At 42.1% G+C, this 11,820-nt stretch overlaps 1 long non-coding RNA gene across 1 annotated transcript; it reads right to left on the bottom strand.

Moving 5' to 3' along the window:
• Positions 1-412: 412 nt before the first annotated feature.
• On the bottom strand, positions 413-10,128 carry LOC149354073 (uncharacterized). The gene is made up of 2 exons (XR_016289629.1): positions 9,936-10,128; positions 413-568 (listed from the first exon to the last, which is right to left on the bottom strand). It is a non-coding gene; the product is annotated as an uncharacterized LOC149354073 (long non-coding RNA).
• Positions 10,129-11,820: the final 1,692 nt, after the last annotated feature.

Raw genomic sequence — 11,820 nt, 5'->3', positions numbered from 1 at the left:
CCGTGCTATAACACGTGCTGCCGGATCTGACGCTTGCAAATATGTTCGAATTCAGAATGATGAAACAATTTTTCTGCACCCAGTCACGGTAGACGAAGTAGTGTCGGTGATAACCCTATTGGAAAAAAAGGCAATGATGTAAATATTGGAAACCAACACTGGAAACCTTGGTGGATTATGGTAATGGAAAATGCGTTGGAATGACTGGGCATGTTGGAATGACAGGGCATGTTGGAATGACTGGGCAGGTTGGAATGACTGGGGCATGTTGGAATGACTGGGCATGTTGGAATGAATGGGGCATGTTGGAATGACTGGGCAGGTTGGAATGACTGGGCATGTTGGAATGACTGGGAGATGTTGGGGCAGGGGCCATGGGGCAATGTTATGTCTGTCGCAATGAGACAGCAAATTTCAAAATAGATGAAGCTCCTACAGCCAGTTTTATTTTGTGTTCATGCTCCTCTTGCTCTTCTTTAGCCACTTGTCAATGCAGCTGGGCCCCATGAAACAGCCTTGTTGATGTACCACTGGTGCATGAGGGCTTGGGAAAACTGGGCGATGCACTCTGCAGAAAAGATTGAAATGAAAGAATTAGGATCCACAAGTTTTTATTCTTGCCAGTATTAGAGTGCTAAAAAAGTAAACTCCGTATTGTGGCCACAGGAATAAAGTGAGCCTAAATCAAGAACCACTGAAGCTATTCGCACTCAAAAATAAAAATAATTTGAGGTTCTTATTCAATATATCATATGCTCGTCATTAAGTACCATCATCAGCAGCATAACTAGCACCACTGCAAGACAAAGGCCTCTCCTATATCCCTAAACATAAGCCTGACGTGTGCCATAATGAGCAAAATAAAAAAGCCATCGTTTTTTGTCCTCTGAAGGCTTTTAGTGGGGTATTAATAAGAGGGACAATATAAAGGTAACATCAGAAGGGTGACTGCAGTAGCACAGCTGAGATGTCGCAGACGATACACTACGAAAAGAGGCATACAATCCATTGATACATCAGTTGCAAAAAATAAAAACAGCAGCAAAGAAAAGGTAAAACAAACCAGTGTCAATGCTCCAAGCGATATCACTTATTTCCATAATTTTGAGGGACCACATGCAATGAAAATGTGGTGAGGTAGAGTCACAAGCGAAGGCCATTCTGTTCTCGATTTAATTATTACTAACTCTATGCAGCTGAATGCTTTTTCTGGTGTTTTATCTTGTTGTGTTAGTGACCATCTTCCTGTGTTTGCTTGCATTGAGAACGCTAGTACAATAGGAAGTAAGTCCACATCAATCACATACCAAGCTATTACAGAATCATCATTGAAATCCTTTAGGGATGCGCTCATGAATGTATATTGGAGTAAGATAGCTGAACTTCATGATGCAAATGTTGCCTATAATACGTTTGTCGATTGCTTTAAACAGATATATCACGACTGCTTTCCTCTTGTAACACGTGCGAAAAGTCGCAGAATCCGCAAGCCATGGGTAACGCCAGAGCTTCGCGGAGAAATACAAATGAAAGACAAGCTGTACAGAAAATTTTTGAGCAGCCGGAAGGTTGAGGACCTTGCGGTATTTAAGAAATATAGGAACAAATTGACTAAAAAACTGCGGTCTGCACGAACAGCCTATCACGTGTCACTTCTAGATGTTAAAAATGCTCGAAATGGTGTACTATGGTCGAGATTAAATACACTTCTGCAGCGGGACAGTTCACGCACTGCATTAACAAAATTAAATATTGATGGAAAGGAAGTTTCTGGCGTCGAACTGGCTAATGTATTCAATACTTTTTTAACGAGCTTGGCTACCCGTGCTATAACACGTGCTGCCGGATCTGACGCTTGCAAATATGTTCGAATTCAGAATGATGAAACAATTTTTCGGCACCCAGTCACGGTAGACGAAGTAGTGTCGGTGATAACAAATCTTAACAATAGCAGTAGCTGTGACATTGATGATATCCAAATACGGCCAGTCAAGCATGTAGTTGACACAATTGCTCCCATACTTGCTCACATCTTTAACATCTGTTTAGAAACTGCAGTTTTTACGGAAAAAATGCAATTAGCAAAAGTTGTTGTTCTTTACAAAAAAGGAGATCGCAACGCCCTCGCCAACTACAGACCAATCTCTATTTTGCCAGTGTTTTCGAAAGCATTTGAGAAAATGCTGCATCTAAGAATGTCAAATTTCATCCATAAATTTAACTTGCTAACACCATTTCAGTTTGGCTTCTGCAAAAGCAAATCCACTGAACTTGCATTACTCCAACAAAAGGAATATATAATAAAGCAACTTGAAAACAAATCTATTGTCATTGGTGTATTTGTGGACTTCTCAAAGGCTTTTGACCTGGTAAATCATAAAATCTTACTAAATAAATTACACTACTATGGTATCCGAGGAAAAGCGCTCTCATTGTTAAGTTCTTATTTGTCGTTTAGACAGCAAGTGGTGTAGATAAATGGTATACAGTCTGAACCAAAGCCGCACTTCTACGGTGTCCCCCAAGGCAGTACGCTAGGGCCTCTACTCTTCAATATTTACCTAAACGATATTGTCAACATTAGCGATAATACAAAGTTTTTCATCTATGCAGACAATACGAGCGTATTTTTTTCGGGTGAAAATGTTCATGAACTTATCAAACAATGTAATGCCACAATGAAAGCTCTTGAGGTCTGGTCTGCAGTTAACCTGATGCAAATAAATGAGAGTAAGACCAAAGCTGTCATATTTAGGCCGAAAAATAAAGTTATCCCACTGCACGATAATATTATATTAAACTCGCGGGCTGTAGAAATTGTTGAGCAGTTTAAATGCCTTGGGGTCATATTTTCTGCCAGTATGTCATGGGATTATCATGTCAATTATATCTTGAAAAAAATAGCTCAAATCACTGGTGTTATAGGCCGTCTAAAATACATACTTCCCACAAAAACTAAGATGCTGGTATACAATTCAATATTCAACTCGCATTTAAACTATTGCCAGTTGGTGTGGGGCACTACAACATTCACTAACCTTGAACGTATTCATTTAATGCAAAAAAGATATCTCCGAAATGCATATAATTTACCGTTCCGACATCCCAGTGCAGCTTTCTTTTGTCATTCCAGAGTTATTAAAGCACATAATCTTTATAAATATCGCCTCAGTGTTACTTTTAAAACAGAAATCAAGAAGAATGTAACAAATCTTAAAAATTTTGCAGAACTAAGGAAAAAAGAATCAGTCTATCCAACAAGACGTGGCGAAGAATGGACAGTGCCAACACCTCGACTAAATCTTGGTAGGGAATGCCTTCAGTACACACTTCCATCTCTTCTAAATAGGTATATCCACATTGACCTCGATTTGTTTTCTTTTTCACGTCATGAACTACATAATTTGTTTTTGCATAACATTGTTTAAGTTTCATTATGTATACATATTGCTGTTTCGTGTATTCTCCGGTGCTTCCTTGATGTGCTTGTTTTTAAAATTGTATGAACTCTTGTGTTGCCTCCCTGTCAATAATTAGGATTGTAGACTCGTCAAGCTGCCCAAGGGCAGCTTTTTTCTACGATTCCTCCATCTGTAGTGCTAGATGGGAAATAAACTTTGACTTGATTTATTCTTCAATGGGAACAGGAAAAATTTCTTGATTTAGTTGTGATGGCATCCTGGTCTGAAGCGGAGCAGCAACATTTAACATTAAGTTGTGGATAAGTATTGTAGAGTATATGGAACACACCTAAACGAGCGATTTCCTCTTTTATGCAGTGATGTCTGGTGGTCAAATGAGATGACTGATTACACATATGCTGTACCAAGTGTCGCTGTTGGATTAAAGGGAGTTGGTGGCGTAGCATCAAACAGTTTGGTGCAAAATTGAAAGAGCTAGGGAATACTTCAGTTTGGAATCAATAAAATTTTTATACATAAACTGCGCAGCATGGCAAGAGCACACAGATCATGACATCTCCTGATAAACCCGAGTGCCCTTGTGGTGCAAGCAGCATGTATCGTGACATGCTCCAAGTATGTAGGGCTGCATCTGGTTAAGGTTTCTCCATACCATTAACCCTAGAGGTGGGAAAGGTCAATACGTTGTGACAAAACAATGCAGACAAGACAAGGACAACGAAGGAATAAATATGATGGCATGAGTGCTGACTATCGCCAATGTGTATTGGAAACCACGTCAAAATATATACACTGTGGCCTAAAGAAACAACGAACAAAGGGCACCTTGTGTCAACCACATTGCATGAGTGTAAAACAAAACAAAAACTGACAAAGAAGCATTTAAGAGCATGAACTCTTCCTTAGGAAGCGATAAAGAAGGTGTGCTAACACAGTGATTGCGGTTTTTTTTTAAATTTCAGTGGCCTCGATTATCTCACGCACAAACTTTTCTGTGTCTGTCAGGCAAAATGCAGAATATGAATTCCGGTTCACAGCGTTTAGGATCTGGCAAACAATTGCAATTGCGACAGTGAATCATCAAAGTTCTCCCGCAAGCTTTGTTCACATCGCCGTGGTGGTCTTTTAAACCTCTCAGTGACACACTTGCCTGTTTTCCCAATGTAAACATAGCCGCATTTCAAGGCGTTCGAACACACTATGTCTTCTGTGCAGTGCACGAAGAGACTCTGATGGATAATCTCGGTTGACTACAGGTACTGAAACTTCATAGGGTTAGAAAAACAATATCGACGCCAACTCGACTGCCTATTTAACCGGTGCGGCCAATTGTGGATGTAGGGAAAGGTACGTACAAACTTCCTTTTGGGAGTTACAGTCTCGACGGGGGCACAAAAGGAATGTTTCAACTTCTGCTTAAAGCAATCGGCTAAAGACACTGACAAAGGTTCTGAATATCCAGTAAAGGACAAACGGCATATGAGCTGCGCAAAACTGGATGTCATGGCAATCAAACAGGATTTCATTAAGGAATTTTTGAAGCAAAGGTTAGTGACACCTCTTGACCAGCTTAGACTGAACCGAAGAAAATGGTAAAAGTAGCTTGTTTTCCCTTGGCTCGTAAGCCCAACAAGTGTAACCACCCAAGATTGAGATCCAATAAATGTGATGACATATTATCCTCTATAATTTCAGTGGTGATTCAAATTGGACTGAGGCTTTGACTGAACTCCTCTCTCACCTTAGACAATGCTTCGTCAGGATTGGAGATCCTGCAATAAGCCACGTAACAGCGGCGCTAATAGTTTTTTTGCAAAAACAAGCTATTCTGAAATGTAATAAAGGTGGACTGAAGGTATGAGCTTAAAAGTGCGACAAAATTATTCACCAAAACGCCTGAGACGTTTGGAATGCCACTGCTCCATTTAGGTTAATGAATTCTTCAACACATTATTGATCCTGATTGAGGGATGGCGTAATATAAATCCTTGATGTCAACATAGCACCCCATGAAACTGGTGCGAGAGTTATTGTGTAGAAAGTGCGTTACTTTCTCTACAGATCTTACACGAGAGGAGTCATCAATGCTCAGCAACTTAATTTTATGTCGCAAAGAGAAGGCGATTTGTTTCTGACAGGTTCCATTCTCTTAAACTACAACCCTCAAGGAGCAGTCACCTTTATGGGTCTTTGCGGTAAAGAAGATAGCTGGACAATTTTTCTTACTGAAGTTGATGGCATTAGCCTGATGGTTAAACTCTAGATTGTTAATGTTTCTTGGCACTGGACTTTGCTTTTAACAAATCAGATAGTAAGTGGCACTCAAATTCAGAATACACTGCATCTGTGGCCTTGGACTGAAAGGCGCCTTTCGATACGACCACAAAACCACCGTTTATCAGCAGCTGAAAGCAAGAGGGCCCACCCTCTTAAATACGACACAGTTCGGCCTGTGGGCAAGTTCCTAAAGAGGGTTCAAACCGTGACACTGCATCAAAACATCCCGAAACACACCTGTCACACTCAGGTCTGTGCGTGGAAAAGGCAACTCGTCAAACCATGGCAAGCATCTCCACAATAGTTCTCTTCGGAGGAACGGAAAATTTTGGTCCATAAGCACTTCAGGGACCAGACGAGGCAGCGACTCCAAGCTGAAGGTGTGCACCTTGTCAAACTCTTGTGCCTGAAAACAAGCCAGGGAGTGGCTGGTTGACGGTGTCACGCACCGTTGACCAGGTGAAAGCCATCTGGAATGCCACTTTGCAGCCACTTTGCGCTCACTAGCCCGGAACAGAGAAGCCAAGGCACGAGTGTCTGAAAACAAGGTGCACAATGTCGACACTGAGTTGCTGCCTCGTCTGCTGCTTGAAGCATATACGGGCCAAAATTTGCCATTGTTCCTTCGAAGAGGACTATTCTGGAGCTGTTTGCCATACTTTGACGTCTTGCCTTCCTGTGCCTGGACCTGAGCGTGACAGGTGTGTTTCAGGGGGCGTTGGTTGATGGGCTGTCGTGGTTTGAACCATGCCAGGAACTTGCCCGCAGGCTGAACTGTAACGGGTTTAAGACGGTGGGCCCTATCGCATTCAACTGCTGATAAAGAAGGTGGTTTTGTGGTCATGTCTAAAGGCGTCTTTCTGTCCAAGGCAACGGAGGCAGTTAATTCTGAGTTCAAGTGTCACACAACAGCTGATTTGTTAATAGCAATGTCCAGAGCCAAGAAACTATGTAATAATCTAAAGTTGAACCATCCGGCTAATGTATCAACTTCAGCAAGAAACTAGCAGAGGTGCCAATGAGAGGTCAAAAGACCACCGTTACGATCTGAACAAAGCTAGCAGGGGGAATCTGATGTTTCATTGTCGCGACTGCGGTCGTTTGCCGCATCCTTTATGCTGTGAGGCGTAATTTCTTGTGCTGCATTGTGCTAGACAGACACAGAAAAGTTTGTGCATGAGATGATCGAGGCCACTGAAATTGTAGAAAAAACGCAATCAATGTGTTAACACACCTTCTTTATCGCTCCCTAAGAAAGAGTTCATGCTCTTAAATGCTTCATATTCAACTTTCGTTTTGTTTTTGACAGATCCAAAGTGAATGTTACAAGGCGCCCTTTCTTCATTCTTTTTTTACGCCACAGTGTATATATTTTGATGTGCTTTCCAATAAACCTTCTTGAAAGTCAGCACTCGCACCGTCGCATTCCTTCCTCATCTTTCTCTTCTTTGCGCTGTTTTGACACGATGAATTACAAACAAGACCATTCATCCGTCTTGCAAAAGTCAATACAGTCAGAGTAGCTGAGATAGTTGGGGCATCCTTCTGAATAATGCAGTCATAAAGACAAGGTTGGGACATAAAGACAAAGACTGTTATTGAATGGCTAATATTAATGTACTTTAGTAATGTGCTTGGTTTGGTTTATGGGGGTTTAACATCCCAAAGTGACTCAGGATGAGGGACGCCTTATGATTTTGCATATTGATATGCTGGGCTTCATAAGAGAAGAAGTACAATAGTTTTTTAAGGCCAGCCGTAGAACAGGAAGCAATGAATCTACACTAATATCAAAGAATGAAGGCTCAAGCATGAGAGTGTAGCTAAAAGGTTATAATGACAAACATGAAAAGCTTTGGAGAAATTCATGTCGATGACACTTGCCTAAAATAAAGAATCTAAATTTGGGTGAAAATCTGTTGTGAATTCAAAAAGTTGGATTGCACATTAGTAAAGAGAATGGGAGCCGTGATGACTGGTATAGAAATATTAGTTTGAATTATGGTGGCAAGTAATATGCGGACTCATTTCGTGCTCTAACAGTTCATGCAAAATGCACATCAATAAAATAGGAGAACAGTTTGGGGATCAGAACGGTTTCCAGCCTTAATTATTGACAGGTCAGCTTCAGGTTGTCAGGGATAGAACCAAGAGGTTTGGATTGGCTAACAATTATTGGTAAAATCTGTCTTCAGATATCCTCAGTAGTTTAAAGTATGTCAGAAGGCTTCTCACACAGCCCTCAGGTACTCGAAAGCTTGTGCTTATCAATGACTTTCGAGACATGATGAGAAGCAATGGTTAATGCAGTGAAATGGGTAACAAATAACTGATTTTTCTCAAGAAAGTGCCCATGGAATATGCTGTCAAACAAATTCCCAAGGATCCTTCAATTAAGCCCAAAATGACAGTTTATGGGTAGCCACTTTGTTATAACCATCACATACAAAAAAAGAGACACCAGAAGCCCTCCTTATTCACTGAAAACAAGGGAGAATTACGAGACATCATTCCGGCACACAAAATCACACGGATGAAGAGAGTAGACTCCATGGACACCATATTTCAACTGAGGTTTATTCCACAACACAGGCTTTTTCTGTGCAAAGGGGTACTACTAGTGATCCCTGGGGCTGAAAAGTATTTCCGCCACCAGATAACAATTATTCAGGACGGCAAAAACCAAAACACAAAAAAACATAGGGGTAAAGGTATCTTGCCACTCACATTAAACACATCGGCACGCCTATGCATCACCTACCTGGCTGACCCAACAAACATATTTGCCTCCAGATAACCTATTTCTTTTTCTGGAGCGCTGCAGAAGGGCTGCTGACGTAATTCTCTTTTTCAGCAGAGATACAAAAGGCTTAAAAAATTTCCCAGCCCTTTCAAGTGCTAAACTTGCACAAGACAAGTGTTTCTTTCAAAAACGCCTTGCATGCTCGCTTGTGCGAGCAAAGGCGAATGTGCTCAGCTAAATGACCTCTGCCACTTAATCAATCAGCTGTCCTGCAATGTTCAAGCAAGCGTTCATTGATGCAAGCCTCGTCTGTCTAATGTAATGTTTGCCACAGGCAAGGAGGATGCTGTACACCATGTCAACCTCATGTTTAACGAGGGGTTTGGTGTGCTTAGTTTTGTAGGCAGGCTTTTTCGTAACGTCATTTATCAGGTGGCACATGCATCCCAGCTTTCCCAAGCTGAAAATACGACATGTACATCGTGTTTGTCACTAGCCTTCTTGAGGCGGTGTGACACCTGATGGCAATAGGGCACAATGACAGGTCACTGTTCCGAATGTGCGTTGTCTTCCGGCTTGCGCTGCCCAGCACACTTCATCTCTCGAACATGGCTTTCTACCACTAAGGCTACAATTTCTCCTGTGAAAACTGCCTGCTCCAGTCTCCTTACTTGCGCATTGATGCTGTCACAGAGTCGTGACAGCGTCAATGCCGAAGTAAGGCGACTGGAGCAGGCAGGCAGAAAAATAAATAGATTATCTCAACGCAAATGTGTGTTGGGTCAGCCAGGTAGGCAATGTTTAGTCACGCCAATGCATTCAACTTGAGTGACAAGCTAACCTTACGCCTATGTTTTTGTTTTTGCAACCTTGAATAATTGTTACCTGGTCGAGGAAACACTTTTCAGCCACAGGGGTCACTAGTACCACTTTGCATGTAAAAAGCTCATGTTGTGGAATCAACCTCAGTTGAAGTATGGGGTCTATGGAGTCTACTCTCTTCGTTCATGTGTTTTTGTACACTGGAATGTCTCATAATTCTACCCAGAACCAATTAGCTCAGCTCTCCATGCTTAGCAAAAACAAGGCAGCAGTAATGAAACCAGTTCTCATGTGTGCACTTTTTCTTTTACATCTGTGACCTGCGATGAGTGGCATAAAAACACATATTTAAGTTAACACACATGCATCATAATGTTAATATTCGTAGTCAAATAGTATCACATAATGCAGCCAAAAACAAGCAGACATTTCGCACTTCATGCATAGAATGCAACGGTTAAAAGACGAGCAATATTGAATGTAAAACTTCAAATGGCCTGTAACCGGCCCATTCTGACAGCCAACTAATATTACTCATATAAACATGTAAACATATCAGGCCAGAGCTATCCAAACTGCTCCAAGCAGTAGCATTAAGGAAAAGAGCAATGAAAGTAAGAGAACATTTCATGGCAACCACAAGAACAAAGCACAATGCAGTAACAACTTACAACACAGCTTTTGACTTCATCTGGTGGCCACAAAATCCATGCCATTGACTCGGACTGGAAGACAGATGTGCCACCTGCGGATACCAATTTCCCATTATCACTATGACAGGAGTACAAAAACAAGCATGCGAACTCGGTCCAACAGTGAATATCACATGAATGTAAAAAGATCAGGAAAAATATACTTGCCCAAGTATACGCCTCAATACAAAGGAAAACTACCCAGTTTAAAATGCATCAGTTCCCCTAGCACTAGTAAAGGAATCTTGCTATGAGCAAAACAAATCTGCGTTCGAAAGCGTAGATAAACATCGTAATAACTGAGACAATTATTGCGTCACTTGTTTTCCTCAGAAACCAATTTTCAAACAGCAGAGTGATCGAAATGCGAGATCCTATACTCTGGGTAGCCAGAAACGCTATCGGTATCGTAAAAAAAAAAAATCTTCACATACTCATTTAAAAATTAGATCCTGACGGCCGGAAATTAACTTTCGTTGGTAACTGCAACCTGAGACAGTGCTTTCTTTATAGTGGGGTTTGAATTCAGATGCGGAAAATGGGCACTGATCGTATTGGAGGGTTTCGGATCAATTTAGACCACCTAGAATTTCTTAACGTGAGCTGACATCGCACAGCACAGGGGCATTCTTTTTTTCATTTCACCTAAATCGAAATGCGGCTACTGCCATCAGGATCGACCCCACGACCTAAGGTTCAACAGTCTAGGGCCAAGCAAAAACCGCGGCGAATAAAAAGTGTTTCAATCCCCCTCAAAGTGCTAACGCTATCTTGAAAGACAATCATACATTTTACGCACAGCCAAAGTGCCGGTCCTTGAAACGTGCGCGGTGGTGTGAACAAGCATGGGCAGAAACGCGTAGAACGAGGCATATACGAGGACAAATCTGTGCTCAACAAGAAACAAAACGCGCAAACATGCGCATACCAAAATCATGCAAAGCTAGCGCACGCACGGTCGCATCCCCTTTGCCAAAACAAGTACCGACAGCGACAATTCTTGGCAGAGCAACTCACCGCGGCGACAACAAAAGGGCCTTAAACGCTTTTTATAGCATTGAACACGAATACTGCAGCAGTACGACAGGTCACCGTTCCAGCATTATATGCTTCGGATAAAGCACGAGTACTGCTTACCTTTTCCGATGATTGCGTAGTCGTGCAGAACGCTGTTTGCCTTCGTGTCACGGGCACTACACCAACCAGTGAGAGTTCAGCACGAGTGCTACGTAGCCGGCACTCTCTACCACGTAGTCACACAGAAGAAAATATTCCGGGCCTTATTTGGAACATTTCCACCGCGACACTGCCCGCGCGTCTTTGTGCCTGGACACCCATCCTGGACTACACAAAGAAGCGCACAGACTGAAAAGTTAGAGAGACCAGAAAAATGACACTTTGCCTCGAATAGGCTACGTCGACAGCACTGCGCGATTGTGCACCCTTGAGCAAGAAGAAACACACGCAAACCACAACACAGTTCACGACGGCTCACAATCCAAGTAGCGAATTGTAGCAAGCGCCGAAGCGCGATGCACGCGACGCAGCACCCGAACCGCCATGAGGGTTATACAGAAAAACAGCTACCGGCAGCCGCCTGGCGGTGACAACCAGTTTTTGTTTCGGTTTCGTTGTGAAAAAGTTTGTATCCTACTTTTTATTTTATTTTTGGTATTTTTTTAGGGTATTCAGCCGTATCGGCATCCACAGAAATTGCAGCGATTGCGAGCAATTACCACTGGTAGAAACGCGCGAATTAACGACCTGTTGCTTGCGCTGCGGTTGAAAAATGCCTGAGTTCTCACGGCAGTATGGCTTGCTGCTTTGCTCATTCACGAAATTACATGCCGATTTCTGTTTGTAC

Source organism: Amblyomma mixtum, chromosome 3 (genome assembly GCF_055824585.1).
Source record: "Amblyomma mixtum isolate Tamu chromosome 3, ASM5582458v1, whole genome shotgun sequence".
In the NCBI taxonomy this organism is placed as follows: domain Eukaryota; kingdom Metazoa; phylum Arthropoda; class Arachnida; order Ixodida; family Ixodidae; genus Amblyomma; species Amblyomma mixtum.
Note: the sequence above shows the minus strand (reverse complement) of the source record. Positions and strands in the feature narration are given on the sequence as shown.